The sequence below is a fragment of the Engystomops pustulosus genome, chromosome 10 (genome assembly GCF_040894005.1).
Source record: "Engystomops pustulosus chromosome 10, aEngPut4.maternal, whole genome shotgun sequence".
Taxonomy (NCBI): domain Eukaryota; kingdom Metazoa; phylum Chordata; class Amphibia; order Anura; family Leptodactylidae; genus Engystomops; species Engystomops pustulosus.
In genome coordinates this window covers 39,294,988-39,315,049 of record NC_092420.1, presented here as the reverse complement: position 1 = coordinate 39,315,049, position 20,062 = coordinate 39,294,988, and the positions used below count along the sequence as shown (strand labels likewise).

At 41.2% G+C, this 20,062-nt stretch overlaps 2 long non-coding RNA genes across 3 annotated transcripts in view; one reads left to right on the top strand and one right to left on the bottom strand.

Annotated features, from left to right (window-relative positions):
• LOC140104018 (uncharacterized) overlaps positions 1-20,062 on the bottom strand; it is a 395,139-nt gene that overhangs the window by 295,069 nt on the left and 80,008 nt on the right. The gene's annotated exons all lie outside the window — the stretch shown is intronic.
• Positions 8,946-20,062, top strand: part of LOC140104017 (uncharacterized) — a 156,719-nt gene continuing 145,602 nt past the window's right edge. The window contains exon 1 of the long non-coding RNA XR_011850226.1: positions 8,946-9,192. This is a non-coding gene — a long non-coding RNA (uncharacterized lncRNA). The remainder of the gene's footprint in view (positions 9,193-20,062) is intronic.

Genomic DNA, 20,062 nt, shown 5'->3' with positions numbered 1-20,062 from the left:
AATAACAGCATATATTTCTATTACTGAATTCATGGATGTTGGTATGATTATGGTCGTTATAATCAAATATACTCTTTAAAAATTACATGTTATATAATTACCGTAGATAAAATACTTATTGGTTATGATTTTATAATTTAACACACAAATAATCTGTATCAATGCATTCACAACATAATTGCAATGACTAGAATTCACAGCAGGAGTGAAACAGTGGTTAATACCACAGAGAATGTAGAAACAGTACCATTTGATTGTAGGGCTTGCATTTTAAAGCAAATCTGTCACCAAGGATGTGTGCTATGCCTTTGAGAATAATTTTAGTACTTTATAAAACTTTATTTCACATTATGTGTGTTTAGTCCCTGTGGGGGGACAGCTGCAGCACTCCGTGTGCCAATGTCCCAATCACCTCTCCTCCACACTCATCCAGCTTCCTCTCCCCTCCCCACTTCTTGTCATATACATTGAGCAGACAGGGTGGGGGATGGGGTGATGGAGATGAAAATTGCATGAGGAGACTGAGACACTGGCGCATGGGCAGCTGCAGCCCACTCCACCCCCCCCCCTCTCCTGAGTTTTATAAATTAATCAGAATGCTAACTTTTTTTTAGCATAGGGTATTGAAACCTGTCACCAGCTAAAAATTACATTCCTGGTCACAGGATGCTTACATGGCTTGTATGTAAGTTTTTTGGACAATTTTTAAGAATTGGGACAGTCTAGGACTGCAGTCAGCAGACGCTAATCCAGAGCTGCAGCTTCCACAGTTCGCACACAGCTCCATCTAAAGTCTCCCAACCTGCATATACTATCAGACTGGTGCCTTGTCCTGCGGACCCCTTTCCACAACCACTCCAGTACCAGAATCCGCATCTCCTGTCTAATCGTTTTGGCCCTTTGCCTGTTGTTCAATAAAAAACCGTGACTTGATTTGCACAAAGTTCCCTGGATGTAGCTGTCTACCACCACAGGCTTCCCCATCCATTATGTTACAGACACTCAAGGATTGCCCCAGGGAGAAACAAGTACTTCTACTCTATTTTTCTTGCACACACCACCTGCTGGAGAACTGCCAGGTTGTAGGACAGCTCTCCAGTCCCCATACCAAGCACCATGACATCAGCATGCCCTATGCCGCAATAGCCAGCCACTCCGGTATTCTGGTCCCCGGCTGCCTCCAGGCCCCAAGAAAAGGCTAGGTCCGGTGGGGGATGTTGCACAATTATATGGGAAATTTTTCAGGATCTCATTCATTCAGCTAGTATAGAATGGACCTCTGTCATGGCATCAAGTGTTGAAGTGTGCTCCTGCTTCTCCTCTTTTTTACACTTTTCATATGAGTAGGATAGTATAAAGGAAGAGAATGGGGTAGCTGGAAGTATATTGCGGTGCAAGGTTTGATGGTAACCATACCATACCATAAAGGAATAGAGCAGGAGGACAGATTATAATATTTAGAATAGTAGAATGTTCGGAAGCTAAATAAAAGTCTAGATAAACCCGGTACCCTGATAATCTAAGCACATTGTCAGCACACAGTATCTCATAGCACAGAGGAACCATAAAGTGCCTGCTTAGCGAGTCCCAGGTCACACTCCAGAATTTTACAATGACCATCTCAGTGAGTGTGTTTTAGGAGCTAAAATAGCAATAAAACTATTGCTAAAGTATGGGGGTTAAAATCATCTTTATTGTGTAAACATCACTAGGGGATTCAAATTGAGATCTTTCTTTCATGGGCAAACCCCTTTAACCTGTTAACGCTCAGCGTCCGATATATTGGACGCTGAGCACGGTGACTTAGCGCTCAGCATCTGATATATCGGACATTGAATCGATGTCGATTCATCTCAAGATCTGAGGCGAACCTGCATCGGAAAACACGGGGTGCCGGCTATAACTAATAGCCGACACCCCAGTGCAACACCCACGATCAGAGTGGTCTCTAATCCTGGGTGATTAACTTGTTAAATGCCGCAGTCAGCGCGACCGCAGTATCTAACATGCCTCTGGGGGGTCTTTCCCCCACAATTGGCCCCCACGAACTGTTTTCAGGGGGGCGCTAATCATTGCTATGACAACTCTGGGGTCGGATCGGGAACCCAGAGATGCCTGAAGGCAGTGCCTGAAAGATGACATCATCTTTCAGGCACAGTGTCAGCCTATGCATGTGCATAGGCTGACACTGCTAATACCCTGCAATACATCAGTATTATAGGGTATTATCATGAACAAGCAATCAGATGATTGCTGGTTCATGTACCATGGTGGAAATAGTGAAAAAGTAAAAAAAAAATAATAATAAATCACTAAAAATGCCCGTAAGCTTCATAACATAAAAAGAGACATATAACGCTAAAAAAAGGCTAAAATCATAACACAAACCCCACATATATAGTATCACCGCATCCGTAATAACCCGTAGAATAAAACGAAATAATTATTGAACCCGCACGATGAACGCCGTTAAAAAAAAAACTGTTAAAAACCCACCAAAAATTATGATTTTTACCTATTGAATCCCACAAAAAATGCAATAAAATTGTTCAAAAACCATATATACGCCAGAATGATACTGTTGCAAAGTACACCATCTCCCGCAAAAAAACAAGCCATCAACCAGCTTCGAAGCCAAAAAAGTAAAAATGTGATGCCACTTGGAAGACGACAATGCAAAAATGATAGATTTTTCCCACATTAGGGTTTTATTTGGCAAATTTAGTAAAACGTAAGAAAAAATGGAGACCACCATGCGGGGACAGATAGAACAATCCCCGCAGGGGAAGGAGCCTCTTAATCGTAGGCCCGTGCCAATGGGTGTTGTGGGTCTCTGAAAATGGCTGGACGTGAGTGCATCCTTTAGATTTTGTGCTCTTCTAGAGATTAATTTCAGTTTCTTAGGGATATGTATATGGAGTCTACTGTCACTAAGAAGGATGCCCCAGTTGTTCTGCAGGATTTGGTAAATATCCCTCCACTGGTTATTATAAGTGGTAACAAGGCATGGTTTAGAATCAGTATCTCGTCTGGCCAACTGGGGCATCCTTCTTAGTAACAGTAGACTCCATATACCAGTGGTGGCGAACCTATGGCACGGGTGCCAGAGGTGGCACTCAGAGCCCTTTCTGTGGGCACCCAGACCTTCACCCCAGCAAAGAATTTGAAAGATCTGACTCAAAGCTTCCTCCTGCGGTCAAAGACAGCCATGGACATGCTATGCTCAGTGCTATTTTTAAGCGACACCTCCTTGGCTGCCAGGACTACACGAGAAGCAATAAGGTGTAGACAGAGATGGATTATGGTTGGAGCTCCTACTCTGGGGCCCCTGATTCTTCCTCTTCAGGGGACCCTGGAAGGAAGCTATATTCCAAATTTCTCCATCTTCTTTCTATTGTATTGGTGTCCTCAGGACGCCAATACGATTGAAACTTGCGATACAGCAGGGATCAATAGGTTACTACTTAAATTGTCATGTTGGCACTTTGCAACATAAAAGTAGATTTTGGTTGTAGGATGGGCACTCTGTCTCCAAAAGGTTTGCCATCACTGCCATATACATATCCCTAAGAAACCAAAATTAATCTCTAGAAGAGCACAAAATCTAAAGGATGCAATCACGTCCAGCCATTTTCAGAGACCCACAACACCCATTGGCACGGGCCTACAATTAAGAGGCTCCTTCCCCTGCGGGGATTGTTCTATCTGTCCGCGCATGGTGGTCTCCAAGGACACTTTTCTCCATCCAAAGAACCATTCCACATTTAGGCTACGTGACTATGTTAATTGCAAGACTAAAAACGTGGTATATGTTTTACAATGCTCGTGTCCAATGATATATGTGGGACAGACGGGGCAGGAACTAAGAAGACGCATACAACAGCACCTCTCGTCCATTACAACGGCGCCGAATGATCTGTCTAAGGGCAAGACGCTGTCCACTGTAGCCACCCATTTTTTGCAGGCACATCACGGCTCGAATCACAGCCTACTGGTATGCGGCTTGTAGAAAATCCGCTGGAACCCCAGGGGAGGAAACTACACGAAGGAACTCCTTAAAGCTGAATCCAGATGGATCTATCACCTTGATGCACTTTCCCCATCGGGCCTCAATGAAGATTTACTTTACACAGGTTTTTATAAGGACTAAATTGGTCACTTCTATACTCACTATGCCTTTGTTTTCCACTTCACTCATTGTATCACTATTTGGTCCCCTACTTATTTTATTTTATTTTTCCATTCTGGACCTCTTACATGCAGTTGACAGATAGACAAGTCCACACGTTGTGAAACCCTAGGGTCCACACGCAGGGAGGCGTACCCCGCCGTACTGACTCTTAGCCCACTTTACGTTTTATCACAACCCAGTGACCTTGTACGTTGCTCTTTGGCACTCCCCGTACACGTTATTAATTTTATATGTTAAATTTGCATCATTATTAATAATATTTTTCTGCCCTCCTGTTTTCTTTAGATTCACTACCACTATGACTATGATTTTCATCGACACACTACTTCTTCTTCGATATATCTGGATATGATGGTCCTTCCTTCCACCCCAAGATTCATGCGAGTGGTGTGGACACTGGATACCTGGCTGGGACATTAAGCCTAAACATAAAGATCTAAACAACCCACCTGGAAGACCCATCATCTCTGGGATCGGTTCCATAACAAGTAATATCTCACACTACCTGGACCTTATTCTACAAAATCTGGTCATAAACCTTCCAAGTTACTTAAAAGATTCTGATCAACTAATTAAAGAACTGTATGAACACGAGCGAAAAGAAGATACGTGGTTTGTAACTTTGGACGTCAACTCATTATACTCAAATATAGACCATAAAAAAGGCATTGAATGTGTCAATCACCACTTTGAAAAAAGGCATTTCATCCTCGAATGCCTTAAGATAGTACTGGAAAACAATTACTTTACCTATAACACTGATTTATACCATCAACAACTCGGAACAGCCATGGGGACCCGTGTAGCTCCCTCTTTTGCAAACCTTTTCATGGGAGTGTTTGAAGAAATTTTCATACAGAACCCTAAAAACCCTTTTTTTCAAAATATTACACTATATAGACGTTACATCGACGACCTGTTCCTTATATGGACAGGATCGGAAGATGAAATTTTAAAATTCCACAATTACCTCAATGAAAACGATTGGGGAATCTCATTTACTGTAGAAAAAAACACCACTGAAATTGTCTTCCTCGACCTCACCATTTACCATGAACAGAACGCTTTTAAAACCAAAACCCACTTCAAAACAGTCGATTCCAATAATTATCTGGAATACTCAAGTTCTCACTATAAAAAATGGATTAATAACATTCCGTTTTCACAATACAAAAGAATTAGAAAAAACTGTACCACCACTGATTCTTTTGATCAACAAGCAAAAAAACTAAGAGATCGCTTTAGTGAAAAAGGATACCCGAAACATCTACTAAAACGCGCCTATCACAAAACAAGACCTTTACAACAGATGGATTGTATCACAAAAAAGAACACACCAATAGAAAACAAACTGATATCTTATGAAACTAATTTCATCACCCGATATAACACAAAACATAAAGAAATCAGAAACGTTTTAAAAAAACACTGGTACATTTTAACAAAAGACATCTATCTAGGAAACTACCTACCAAAACAGCCAAAAATCACCAACAGAAAATCAGCTAGCATCAAAAACATCCTAGCACCCAGTATTATAAGACAACACAAAACAACAAAAATCAACAACGAAAAGGGATGCATTAAAAAATGCAGCGGAAAAAGATGCCTCTGCTGCAAGTCAATAAACATAGGCTCCCATTTCAAGTCAAATAATACAAATGAAACATATACCATCAATTACAATATGTCCTGTCAAACTAAATATGTGATATATCTTATAGAATGCAACATCTGTCACCTGCAATACGTTGGCAGAACTGTCCAACCACTACGTAACCGTTTAAATAAACATCGGGAAAATATAAAGAAAAAATTTTTACTCCATGGTCTATCCAAACATTGTGCTATAAAACATCCAAAATCAACATTTCCAATTTCCATCATGCCAATAGATTATATACCCGAAACCACAGCAAACCGCTTCCAAACACTCTGTAGACGCGAAGTCTATTGGATTTTTAAGCTCAATACATTATCCCCATTAGGGCTAAATGAAGCAAATGAAACCATCCTCTAAACAGAGCTCCACTTCTCTACTTTAATCTTACCCCTTTTTTTCCCACCTCTACGTCAGATTGAATCGTGGGATGTCAGTTTCCAACATCCGCAACATCAGTTCTGCCCAGACACTTCCAGACAGCTAAACATCAACAGAAAATCCGTACCCTTTTTGACCCGAGCCGGCTTCCGTAGTAGTAGTTCTATTCTGACCCCTTACAGCTCCCGTAACAGTAGTTTCCAAGCACTTTCAGCCATCTTCCTCAACATATCGATCTGGAGCGCCGAACTGTTCACCAACATTCATCCTTTCATTCAAGTTAAGAATATTAATTGTCGTATATCTTTATTTTTAAATTTATATCTATAAATATGACTTCTCTGTATATATTAACATTGTTTTTAATTTCTAATGCATTTCATGTTGTTCTATTTACCTGTCAAAAAAACCAGCTGACCGGAAACAGTCATGCCCCTTGTGACCCAAATTTACCTTTAAATATTGAGGTGTTTTTCACTATGACATGAACCAGATGAAGCGCTCGGATCGGGCGCGAAACGCGTTGTTCTAATTCTTTTATTATTCATTTATTTATGTAATTTTATCATAAAATAAAAGCCGTTTACCTTTGGCTAAAGTATCCAGCGCCTTTATATCGCTCAAATACCTACCATTTCCTGGCTGGGACATTGACTTTGTTGTACCACGTTCTGCCCCTCTTCATTAATGATTTATTGATTCCCCATATGGACTGTTTTTAACACCCGATGTTGTCCTTACTCATCAGCTGCCCCTGGTACCTGTTATTCTCTCTCTCCTCGGTGATCTTTTACCTTTCGTCTCTCTTCCTCCCTCATTTCCCTTCCTCTCTCTTATATTATAGACTACTGTGCGCTGGGGACAAGGGTACTTTGTACAGCACCTTAAGTGCTTTTTAATTGCTTTTATATTCTTTCTTTGTGTATCTATGTAAAATAAAAATTGTTACATTTATTTATTCATGGGCATCCGCTTTCTTCTCCAATATTTCATGCGTAGCCACGTGATGAATACAATTTTATTCCTTTTCAGTCATTCTCACTGCAGCAGCCAGAAGATGAAGAAGTAGTAACTCCATCTGAGGTAAGTACCTTTATTATTTTTTTACAGCCACAGTTCAGGGAACAATAAAGTTTTATTTCATTTATAAAGGATGGAGCAGAGTATACAAAATGAAATGATGGAGGGGCATAGTATATACATCTCTAAGGGAGGTGGCACTGAATTTACATTATAAGGAAGGAGGGGGCACAGTATACAGTATAAATTGTAAGAGGGTTGCAGACATACTACTTAAAATCAATGGGGGGGGGGCACTATGTTGAATGTAATGGGAGGCATATTATATTGCACATAAGTAAGGTGGTGTACCTAACATGTAGGGGGGCACTATAACTTAATATAACAAGGAACCTGTCATCTAGGGTTACTCAGTAAACCAGCACTACTTTGTGCAACATATAATCCACTCTCCTTATGTCTACTTCTTATTCCATAGTTCCAGTCAGTGGCGTAACTAGGAGTGGCTGGGCCCCATAGCAGATTTCTGCATGGGCCCCCCCTTCCCCTTTAAAAGATATATGCAAATTTATACAGACATATACACACCTATAAAGTTCTACACTCATACATTCACTTTCCTATACTCGCATCCACATACATACATGTATACACTCATATGCATACATTTATGTACTCATATATACATTTATACCCATATATACAAATTCATACAGTATATACACACATACAGTATATACACATCAAATTTGCACACTTACTGTATAGTAAATACACATTATATACATATAGTATGTATATTTATACATACAGTATAAACTCACCATATACATACATACTTCGTTTACATATAGTACATACAGCATTTACACACATACATTAAGTATATATAGCATACACACACGTATAGCATGTACACACACATACAGCACACGCATACATTCACATACATTCAGTACCATATGCATTCACATACGCATATACAAAAACACACATACAGCATTATATATATATATATATATACACACACACACATAAGCATATATATATATATACACACACACACATAAGCATATATATATATATATACACACACACACACACATAAATATATATATATATATACACACACACACACACACATAAGCATATATATATATATATATATATATGCACACACACATACATAAGCATATGGGTCGGTCGGATGGGTGGGTGGGTTGGACGGGCGGGACGGTAAGTTGGGTGGGTGGGTAGGTGGTTGGGTAGGTGGGTGGCTGGGTTGGTTAGTCAGGCGGTTGGAAAGTTTGCTGAGCCAGGGGCCAGTTAAGCGCGGTGGGGGCAGGCAATGTGGTCAGTCATGGTGTGGGTGGTGGGTCCCCTTTGTCGGCCGGCGTATGGGAGGCTCTTTGGGAGGGAGTAGGCGGGTTAGGCACAAGCGGCCGTGCGTCCCCGGGCCCCTTAACCTCACGGGCCCCATAGCAACCGCTATGGCTGCTACGGCTGTAGTTACGCCACTGGTTCCAGTGTCCGACAGGCCCAGCGGAGCACCGGAAAAACCTCTGGTGGGCCCTGCTATCTGAACTTACAGGCAGGAGAGGACACAGAGGAGTAAGCCCCGCCCACCAGCTCGGAGCTTCAGCAGAGCTGCTGCTGTTTGCAGGAGGGGGAGTCTAAAAGAGTTACACAGGAAGTGGAACGGAGCCAGAAGACAGGGAGATTATGGCAGTGTCCTGCAGGCTGGTTCCTCCTCTCTACTGTACTCTTACTCCTAACCTGTAACCTCAGCTTTTCTGAATTATTCCTTATATTTCCCTTCCACCTGCTCAGTCCTGTGATCCATCTCAGCTGCCCACTTCTATGTTTTAACCCCTGCTGTACACTTGTGACTACTGTCCAACAGTGAAGGCAAAACTACAAGATCCATTGTGTAAGAAAGGTAAGTATTGACTCTTTTGAGTATGAATGTACTGTATATACTGTATCTAACGTGTATGCATGTAGAATGAGTGTGTATGTGCAATGTTCATGTACAGGTGGTATTTAGTGTGAATAAAAGTGCAATTTATATGTGTATTTGTGTAGAAAGTGTAAATGCTAATGAAGGTTGTATATAAATGTAATGCTTACGTATGAGGCTGCGGTCACATTCTGAGGTTCTTGGTGGGTTTTTAAACACATTGAAAATGCATGCGTGATTGCATGTTTAACATGCATTTAGCTTGTTTTAATCCGTTTTTTAATCTTCTTACACTTCCAACAATGAAAAAGACGCTTCCAGTGTAGCCAAATGCATTATAACATTTAGGGCGCGTTCACACGTTCCGCTAACGCAACGCTAGTGCACAGGGGGCAGAGCTTGGGGTGATCGCATGCGATCGGGTTATTAATTGCATGCGTTTCCTGGGAAACGCATATGCAATCGGCCCGAGCCCCGCCCACTGTGCGCCAGCGTCGCGTTATGAACGCGATGATAGCGGAACGTGTGAACGTGCCCTTAAAGACGTATGTGGTTTGACACATGCTTTTTGACCCATCCAAAACGCCATGTGTGAATGAAGAGCTAAGGAGAGGTGATTTGCCCAATTACATTACTGTTAATATTTATGTTTACAAAAGGCAATATAAACATGATGTTAACGCATATACTAGCAATGTGTTAAAATATGTGTTTTGTTACCACGTGTAACATAAGTGTTAACAGCTTGTTTATGTTGCTATTTGTAAACAAAAAAGTTAACAGTAATGTAATTGGGCAACTCACCACTCCTCAGTTGTTGTAATGCGTGTGAAAACGCAACCAAAATGCAATGTGTGACAGCACCCTCAAAGCGTTTTTCTGCAATACAGCAGCTGAGGAGAGGTGATATGCCTAATTACATTACTATTAACATTTATGTTTACTAAATGCAGTATGAGTTAACACATTGGGTTAACATCGCGTTTACGCTGCATTTTGTAAACGCAAATGTTAAATGTTAAATGACCTATCGTCAGCTGTTGTAATGCATTTCAAAAACACAATTGAATGTGGTGTTAACACATGTGTTAACATGTAATCATGAAAGTGAAACATTAACACTATGTTAATGCATGTGTCAACATTGCATTAAAATTGTGTTTTGTGAACACACATGTTAATAGCAATGTAAATAGGCAAATCACCTCTTCTCAGCTGTTGTATTGCATATTAACCCCTTAGCGCTCTGCGCCGTAGCTGTACTGCGCTGAGTCCCGCGAATAGCGCTCAGCGCAGTACAGCTACTGCGCAGAGACGATGCCGGTTCAGCGCTGTATAGCAGCCGAACCGGCATCGTTAGCCGCGGGATTTCAACGGTAATCTACCGTTGACATCCCCGGCTAACACCCGCGGTCGGAGTGGGCTCCGATCGCGGGTGTTTAACCCGTTAAATGCCGCGGTCAACGCGACCGCGGCATTTAACATGCCTTCTGGGGGTCTTTACATCACAATCGGCCCCCCGCACCGTTTTCGGGGGGGGCGATTGCTGTTTTGGCACCTCTGGGGTCCGATCGGGACCCCAGAGAAGCCTGGAGGGTTTACCTTTAAGATGGCGTCTGTGACGTCATCTTAAAGGCAAAGTGTCAGCCTATGCATCTGCATAGGCTGGCACTGATAATACCCTGCAATACATTAGTATTGCAGAGTATTATCAAGAACAAGCAATCAGATGATTGCTTGTTCATATCCCATGGTGGATCATGTAAAAAAATGTAAAAAAAAATGTTTTTCAATAAAAAATTACTTTAGAAATCACTAAAAATGCCCATAAGCCCCAAAACATATAAAGAGACATATAACACTCAAAAAAGTCTAAATCATAACACAAACCCCACATATATAGTATCACCGCGTCCGTAAGAATCCGTAGAATAAAACTAAATAACTATTGAACCCATATGATGAACGCCGTAAAAAAAAAACGTTAAAAACCCGCCAAAAATTATGATTTTTACCTATTATATCCCACTAAAAATGCAATAAAAAGTGATCAACAAAACATATGTACTCCAGAATGATATTGTTGCAATGAACAACATGTCCCGCAAAAAACAAGCCATCAACCAGCTCTGTAGCCAAAAACGTAACAATGTTATGCCACTTGGAAGCCGGCGATGCAAAAATGATAGATTTTTCCCCACATTAGGGTTTTATTTGGCAAATTTAGTAAAACATAAGAAAAAATATTCATGTCTGGTATCCCCGTAATCGTATCGACCCATAGAATAAAGATAACAGGATTATTAGGCTATACGGTGAACACAAAAAAAAAAAAAGTAAAAAATCCAGTACAGAATTGATGCTTTTCTACTCATGACCTAAAAAAAAAGTTCCAAAATTTTCAACAATAGGTGATACCAACCCCAAAATGGTAACACTGGAAAAAGCATCTCGTCCCGCAAAAAAAATGCTGTCACATGGCCCAAATAACGGAAAAGCGAAAATGTTATAGCCTTCAAAAGGGGGCAACCAGAAAACTAAAATCCTGGCAGCTGCAGGGTGCTCCTTCCCTTCTCCGCCTTGCTGTGCCCCCATAACACAAGTAATGTCCACATGTGGGGGGTCGCTGCACTCAGGAGAAATTGTAGAACAAATTTTATGGTGAGTTTTCTCTTTTTATCTTTTGGAAATGTGTAAATTTTAGGGCTAGATGAACGTATAACCGACAAAATTTGACCATTCTAAATTTCACCGCCATTTTGATTCAATTACTATGAAGATCTCAAGGGGTTAACAATCTTTGTAAATGCTGTTTCTGATAGTTTGAGGGGTGCAGATTTGAAAATGGGTTGGTTATATAGGCGGTTTTGTTGCTAAATATGTAAAATTTGATTTCAAACAGTATTTATCCCCAAAATAGTCAATTCCGAAAATACGGAAAATCGCTATTCGATTTGTAGGCCGCGTGACGTCAAAATAAATTATCCAAACATTTCAAAAATTATGAAAATGTAAAGTAGACAAATGGGAAATGTTATTCTGCAAGTTATTTAGGTGTTAAATCTATCTGCCTGAAAACACGGTGGTTTTGAATTTCGAAAATGGCAAATTTTTCTAAAAATTCATCATTTTTTTCTTTTTTTTGTAAATAAACGCAAAACGTATCAGCCAAAATTTACCACTAAAATGAAGTACAACATGTGGGGAAAAAACAATATCAGAATCGCTTTGATAAGTAACAGTGTTCAAAAGTTATAACCATATAAAGAGACGCAGGTCAAATTTCAAAAAAAAAGTTGCAAGCCTTAACCTGCAAACAGGCTGCGTCCTTAAGGGGTTAAGGGAGTGACCACGTTTTTCAGATGCAGTTTTTGATGCCTATACCAGGAATAAAGTAAAAGTAGGAGGAGCAGCAGCTTTAAATTATTTGTCTCGCCTGTTATGCTCCACAACTGCTTTTGGCTTTAAAAACTGAACGTGTGGACGCACCCTAAAACATAGTTTAAAAGCAACGTGTGATCGGAGCCTGAGGGCGTGTTCATAACGCAACGCTAGTGAAGAGAGGGGCGGGGTTCGGGGGCGATCGGATATGCGTTTCCAGAGAAATGCATGCGATCGAGTTATCAATCGCATGCGGTTCCCGCTAACCGAATATGCGATTGTCCGAGCCCCGCCCCCTGTGCACTAATAACGCAACACTAGCGGAACGTGTGAACGCGCCGTCAGGGGAAAAAAATAAACCAAGATTGTTGAAATAGAAGGTGGGCCCATAGACTTGGTTTCTCTGGTGGACCCTCTACACCCCAGTCCGACACTGCATAGTTCCAACATGTCCATGTGTTAAGGAGTGTGATCAAGCTAGAGATCTGAATGCTAAAGTGAAGGTTAGCACATCCCCTCCATTGTGGTTGACACCTCTACTTTGAAACTGACGGCTTCTCTGAAATGTTGTGCATGTGTTGTGTATGCTAGATTCTGGTTTATGTGAGGTACACTCAATGGCATTTGACATACACAACACATGAAGCTTAGTTTGACTTTGGCGTTCAGCTCCCACCTCCGGACTTTATCATGTTCCTTACCACATGGATTAAAAGTAATTTTTTTCTGTGCTGAACAGCACAAAAGCAAGTAGATATTAAGAAAGCGGATAACATTCTGCAAAAGGTACTGGTGCTGGTTTACTAGAGTAATCCAAGCTAATAAAATACCTTTAATAATTTGCGGTTATTCGAGGACTATGCAATAATTGAATCAAATAATATCACATTTTATAAATTAAATATTTAAGGGGTATTATATACGCACGTCATCATTTTGAGAGGAATATATATATATAGAGAGAGAGAGAAGTTTGAAGAAAACGTGCAGCACTCCGTTTGTGGTAAAAAATAAATGTAGTCCTTTTATTCCATCACATATAACAATAGCGACGTTTCAGCTCAAGAGCCTTTTTCAAGCCATTTACAAAGTGCAATCAGCGGAAATTTACACAAACATACAAGGTCATGAGACTAACAATGATCCGCCTACCATATTTACATATTAGTGTTGAAATATATACAAAATGCATAAAAATACATAGAAACCAACAGTGTGTCAATGTGAACATATTGAGTTATGTACTGATGTACATGTTAAGTTAAAATAATGTGCCAAAGTGCTACTTAGCAGCTAACCTTTTATCCATAAAGTGCTGTGGTGCTGGTGCCGGAGGGAATAAGTTCCCTGTTTCTTCCTGGATCGTCACAAAAACTAATACAGCGTGTGTAAAACATTAATGTCGCTGTGGAACGCATGAATGGAACGCACGCTGGGTGCGACACAATGCGCATGCACCGGAAAAGACCGGCTTGTGTAACGTACGTCATGGTAGCCAGATACCAACGTGTGCGCCGCAATGCGCGTGTGTCAAAAATGCCTACAACATTCATCAGGGTGTATACCACCCATTGGATCTCCTCCCACTACAACCCTGTGTATTATGTTCTGCATAGCAGACAATGTCTTTGAGCTGCCGTGACGTCTGACTTTTTTGGCGCACGCGCATTGCGGCGCACACGTTGGTATCTGGTTACCATGACATCCGTTACACAAGCCAGTCTTTTCCGGCGCATGCGCATTGTGTCGCACCCAGCGTGCGTTCCATTCATGTGTTCCACATCGACACCCCCATATAATTTCATTTATTAGGGATACAGTATTATTTATTAAAGAGAACCCGTCATGCAAAATAACCCCGCTAAACTAAATATATTTTCATAAACTGCCATTAGAGAGCATTGCCTCTATCCCTTCATTGTCCCTCTACATGTCTGTAAACCTAAGCAATGAGGTCCTAAAGCTGTATGCAAATGACCTGTGAAATGTCCAATGAAGCATTAGCATATTCAAGCTGTCCACTCTATTCATGAGTGGGAGGCACAGCCACACCCCCAGTGCATGACTGACAGCCTGTATAATGATGTGAGGCTGTATAATGATGTGCTTCCTGGTGCTGGGGGCCACGCCCCCTGCAGCCTGTGTGTGCATGTGTGTGTATAGGAGAGATACAACAGCTCCAGGCAGCCATATTACAGCAGAACATGTCAGATTCATGTGTAGCTGATGTCTGTGTCTCTGTGTATTAGGAGGATGCAGCATGTCAGCAGATGCAGCACAGATACCAGCAATACTTTACTATACATTACACACAGACATGAGCAGGGGGAGGAGAGGGGAGGGGTAACAGGGGTGACATCACTGCCTCTGACCATGTGACCAGCCTCATTTACATAATAAAGAATAGATGATTTTATAATGATTAATGTATGAAATAACTAGATAAAGGCTGGGATGGGATCCTTGTGAGCTGCTCCAACAGGTAGAGGTGACAGGACTAGTGACACAGACCTCATGACAGGTGTCCTTTAAGGGGCTATAGCATAGTAAAATATATTTGGGGGTCACAATGTAATTCTTACTTACCAGGTCCCTCGGAGTTCCCGAAAGTGCATTGTCCGGCGACAATGCAGTGTTCCACGATTCACTAAGATCATGCGCCCAATATCCTGCATGTGTCGCTTCCCCGCTCAGGTGCGCCGGAGTTCACCATCTTATTCCCGGTGTATGTAAGTGCATTGGTTAGGACACAATTTTAATCTTAAATCCTGCACTCAGTCCAAATCAGTCAGATCGTCTGATGGCCCACCCCCAGCTTTCTGTTGCAGGAAATCCAATCGTGTGCGACACAATCCCGAAAAACATGAACAGTCCGACGGAAATGCAATCAGCGGACCCTTAGTAAATAAGCCCCAGTGTGTTTATTTGCATTGTGAGGATGATGATCGTATCTTATTGGGTGCCATGAAACCTAAGAAGTGATTAAACAGGAATGCTTTTTATTTATACTATATGGTTAACCCCTTCTCTCTCCAAACCGGATCCCGGTGCATGGAGAGGCCTCGCGGGCTAACACCGATCGCGGGTGTTTTCCCAACGATCGCGGCCGGCAATGGCTTCATAGCTGTTTCAAAAATATGGCGGCGCATCTTGTCGCAGATCGTCGCTCCCCGTGACGTCATCGGGGAGCCACGATCCATCACTATGATAGCCTCGGGTCTTCCGAAGACCCGAGGCTGCTTCATTTTAACTCTTTCATTACACAATACTATCAGCGCATTGTATAAATGAGGAGGAAAATCCCCATTTACTGCCATATTACAGTATGGCAGTATATGATAGGATCGATCAGACAACCTAGGGTTAGAGTACCCTAGGGAGTCTGAAAAATAGTAAAAGTAAAAATCAAAAAAAGTTAAAAAAAAGTTATAATAAAAAACCTAAAAATTCAAATCACCCCCCCTTTCCCAAGAACTGATATAAATATTAATAAACAGTAAAAATCATAAACACATTAGGTATCGCCGCGTCTGAAAATGTCCAATCTATCAAAATATAATAACGGTTTTTCACTGCTTTTTACCCCGTAGCGGAAAATAGCGCCCCAAGTCAAAAATGGCACTTTTTTGCCAATTTGAAAAATATTTAAAAAATCAATAAAAAGTGATCAAAAGATTGCACGATCCTAAAATTTATAGCAATGAAAACGCCATCAAAAGTCACAAAAAATGTTACGCGAAAAATAAGCTCTTTATGTGGAAAAATAAAAAAGTTATTGATTTTTTAAGGTGGGGAGTGAAAAATGGAAGTGAAAAAACTAAAAAGGACCAGGTCGTTAAGGGGGTAAAATACTGGTAAAACACGCTTTAAACCCTTACCAGGTTTTTCTGGTGCTGTGAATTTTCTGTTTCATGCATAACAACATGTCTGACGTAGAGAACTAGTATTCTCGAAAGCTCACCATCAAATAGTACTCAAATAGTACTTAATCCAAAGGAGAAAACATTCAACCTGTGAGGTACTACATCCCACTTTGGCACTATGTGCAGTTTGCCTGTGTAGTGTGCAAAGAGCACCAGATTCATGATTTGTGGAACCTGTTCTGCATGAATCTGGCGCCCTTTGCACTGCCCCGACAGAGTGCACTTTTATTTGGTGCACCTTTAACATGGGAGTTGCAAAACACTTCGGTCAGACTTTGCATGTTAAATGGGGTGCACGGTATGACACGGAACGCCCATTCCAGTGCAAAAATTTAAATTGCATGAAGAATAGTGCAGTCTCGCCACAAACTGGCCGCGTGCAGACACTTTTTATACACACGTGCAAGCAATTTGCACTGAAAAGAACGTGCAAAGTCAGCCAGAAAACGGAGTGCAAACGTGCAAAGCAGCAGTAAATGTGGGTCACTGACTATCTAGATTGTGACAGCTGTTAGCATATATAATCTGTCACAAGAAAAAAAGTTTTGTACCGTGTTTGCCAGTTGAAGAAATTCCTTGCTTTTGATAGGTCAAATAAAGTAACCTTTATCATGATACCTTTTAATGGCTGAAACTGAAATATAAGATGTTACAAGCAAGCTTTCGGGACAGCTACGGTCCCTTCATCAGGCATGGTATAACAGGCTATCTGAAGATATACTGATTTTATACACAATGAACAGAGAAATAATGCAAAAAAAAATTTAAACAAAGTTTAGACAAGAGGTCTTTAACCCCTTACGCAGCAGCCAAATTGCACGTTAAGGCTCAACCCGTTTTCTTTTAAATCTATTTAATCATTATGATTTATGTAGGAGATAAAATCAACGACTGTCTCCCCGTGTCCAGACCACACCAGGAGACTGTCGTCGATGTATCTACCATACCATAAATTGTGTACAGGGCAAAAGGGTTCAATGCATTAAATAAAAAAAATTCCTCCCATAGTGCCATATACAAATTGGCGAGTGAGGGAGAAAAACACGCCCCCAAAGGGCAACCAACACGCTGCAGATTAACATTATCAAATGTGAAAAAGTTTTTTTTTTTTTTGTTTGCTTGTGGCTGGGCTTGCTGGCACTAGTAGTGCAGCTAGTACCATATTGTGAGTAATTTGCAGGGAGACTTGCTACCGTTGTGTTTAGCTCTTAGTGACACACATATCCACCTCAAACACCAAAGTGGGAAAATTTATTATGGGTTTGATTTCAATTAGGCACAGTCTGCCATTTACTTTTTATTTTACGTTTATTTTTTCATAACTCAGCGTCATCTCATCTGACATAGCAGTGTGCTTTCATACTTGGCTAGAAAATAGCCAAAGGAGAATCCAAACGGCTTACTTACGCCTACAATAGCGTTATATATATTTTATTTCTGGTTGATCTGCTGGTGGCTGTCCTTGCTGCAGTGCATCTACTTGCCAATTGTGAGGAATTTGGAGTGAGACTTGCGACCGCTGTGTTTAGCGCTTAGTGACGCACATATCCATCGCAAAGACCGAAGTGGGAAAATTTATTAGGGGTTGGATTTCAATTAGGCACAGTCTGGCAGTTTCTTTTTATTTTACGTTTATTTTTTCATAACTCAGCGTCATCTCATCAGTGTGCTTTCATACTTGGCTAGAAAATAGCCAAAGGAGAATCCAAACGGCTTACTTACGCCTACAATAGCATTATATATATTTTATTTCTGGTTGATCTGCTGGTGGCTGTCCTTGCTGCAGTGCATCTACTAGCCAATTGTGAGGAATTTGTAGTGAGACTTGTGACCGCTGTGTTTAGCGCTTAGTGACGCACATATCCATCGCAAAGACCGAAGTGGGAAAATTTATTAGGGGTTGGATTTCAATTAGGCACAGTCTGGCAGTTTCTTTTTATTTTACGTTTATTTTTTCATAACTCAGCATCATCTCATCAGTGTGCTTTCATACTTGGCTAGAAAATAGACAAAGGAGAATCCAAACGGCTTACTTACGCCTACAATAGCGTTATATATATTTTATTTCTGGTTGATCTGCTGGTGGCTGTCCTTGCTGCAGTGCATCTACTAGCCAATTGTGAGGAATTTGTAGTGAGACTTGCGACCGCTGTGTTTAGCGCTTAGCGACGCACATATCCATCGCGAAGACCGAAGTGGGAAAATTTATTAGGGGTTGGATTTCAATTAGGCACAGTCTGGCAGTTTCTTTTTATTTTACGTTTATTTTTTCATAACTCAGCGTCATCTCATCAGTGTGCTTTCATACTTGGCTAGAAAATAGCCAAAGGAGAATCCAAACGGCTTACTTACGCCTACAATAGCGTTATATATATTTTATTTCTGGTTGATCTGCTGGTGGCTGTCCTTGCTGCAGTGCATCTACTAGCCAATTGTGAGGAATTTGTAGTGAGACTTGCGACCGCTGTGTTTAGCGCTTAGTGACGCACATATCCATCGCAAAGACCGAAGTGGGAAAATTTATTAGGGGTTGGATTTCAATTAGGCACAGTCTGGCAGTTCATTTTTATTTTACGTTTATTTTTTCATAACTCAGCGTCATCTCATCAGTGTGCTTTCATACTTGGCTAGAAAATAGCCAAAGGAGAATCCAAACGGCTTACTTACGCCTACAATAGCGTTATATATATTTTATTTCTGGTTGATTTGCTGGTGGCTGTCCTTGCTGCAGTGCATCTACTAGCCAATTGTGAGGAATTTGGAGTGAGACTTGCGACCGCTGTGTTTAGCACTTAGTGACGCACATATCCATCGCAAAGACCGAAGTGGGAAAATTTATTAGGGGTTGGATTTCAATTAGGCACAGTCTGCCATTTACTTTTTATTTTACGTTTATTTTTTCATAACTCAGCGTCATCTCACCTGGCATAGCAGTGTGCTTTCATACTTGGCTAGAAAATAGCCATAGCAATAGGATAGCATCGTTTGGTTTTAAAAACTAAAAAACGCAAAAAAAAAAAAAAAAACACAAAAAAAAGTTAAAAAAAAATTAAAGTTATAACTTTCATTTTCAAAATGTTTAACCCGAGGGCTAGGGGTAGAGGACGAGGGCGGGGACGTGGGCGTCCAACTACTGCAGGGGTCAGAGGCCGTGGTCCTGGGCGGGGTGAGACACCACCTGCTGATGAGGGAGCAGGGGAACGCCGCAGAGCTACACTCCCTAGGTTCATGTCTGAAGTTACTGGGACTCGTGGTAGAGCACTGTTGAGGCCAGAACAGTGCGAACAGGTGATGTCGTGGATTGCCGACAATGCTTCGAGCAATTTGTCCACCAGTCAGTCTTCCACGCAGTCCACCCATGTCACCGAAATCGGCACTCCTCCAGCTCCTGCACCTCAGCCTCCTCCCCCCCAGTCTGCCCCCTCCCAGGAAAATTTGGCATTTGAACTGGCATACTCTGAGGAACTGTTTTCTGGACCCTTCCCACAGTCACAAACCACTTGTCCGGTTGCTGCTGAGCAATTTTCCGATGCCCAGATTTTCCA